Genomic DNA, 871 nt, shown 5'->3' with positions numbered 1-871 from the left:
CCCCCCCCCCCCTCTCTCTCTCTCTCTCCTAGTTGGATCCATATATAACAGTTAAGATCCATTAGTCCAGAAGTAGTAAGAATATAAGATATGGGTATTTAGATAGTTGCTGATTTGTGTGGTCTTTCTGGGAATATGATCGATGTAGGAGAAGAAGATGGGTCTTGCTGCGTCAGTAGCTTTTGTTTTGTCTTTCATCCTTCTCTTTCTTCATTGGATGTAATCTCCTTGTTTGTCCTTTATGAAGGGTATCTCACCTTCCTTGCTAAAGTTCTTAGCAAACAAATGAAAACAATAAAAATGATATATTTGAGAATACCCAACTTACACTAGATTCCAATTTGACCCATATCAGAGTCATATTCATTCAGGTTACCTTACGTGGATGGCCGTAGAGATGATTTAGAATCAATAATAATGTAACAAGTTTGGGTTTTGGAACCTGGCTTCTCACTATTCATGAGAGAGAGAGAGAGAGAGAGAGAGAGAGAGGTCTGGGTTTTTGGAACCTAGGGTCTCACTATTCATGAGAGAGAGAGAACAGGGGAAGAAAAAATCAAGATTCCTCAGCAGCTGCTTATGAAGCTCCTATGTGATCTATGGTACCAAGTTTTCATAATTATAAAGATCTTTCATCTTTGATTTGCAGTTTGTAAAAATTCATAGTTTAACTACAGAATTCAAGCACCTAGACTTGAATTAAAATTGATTCAACCAATTCATTGCAATGATTCGTTCACCCAGGCAAAATCGACAATGTAAATTTGCTATATTCCTAAACTAGAATTTAGAAATACTTGAAATTAGTTAGATAGTTTCATTTAGTTTGATAGATTAATTTAGTTTGCTACATTGGTTTTTTTTTTTTTTT

This window comes from Macadamia integrifolia, chromosome 8 (genome assembly GCF_013358625.1).
Source record: "Macadamia integrifolia cultivar HAES 741 chromosome 8, SCU_Mint_v3, whole genome shotgun sequence".
NCBI lineage: Eukaryota > Viridiplantae > Streptophyta > Magnoliopsida > Proteales > Proteaceae > Macadamia > Macadamia integrifolia.
The sequence above is the reverse complement of the archived record's forward strand: the minus strand, read 5'-3'. Positions refer to the sequence as shown.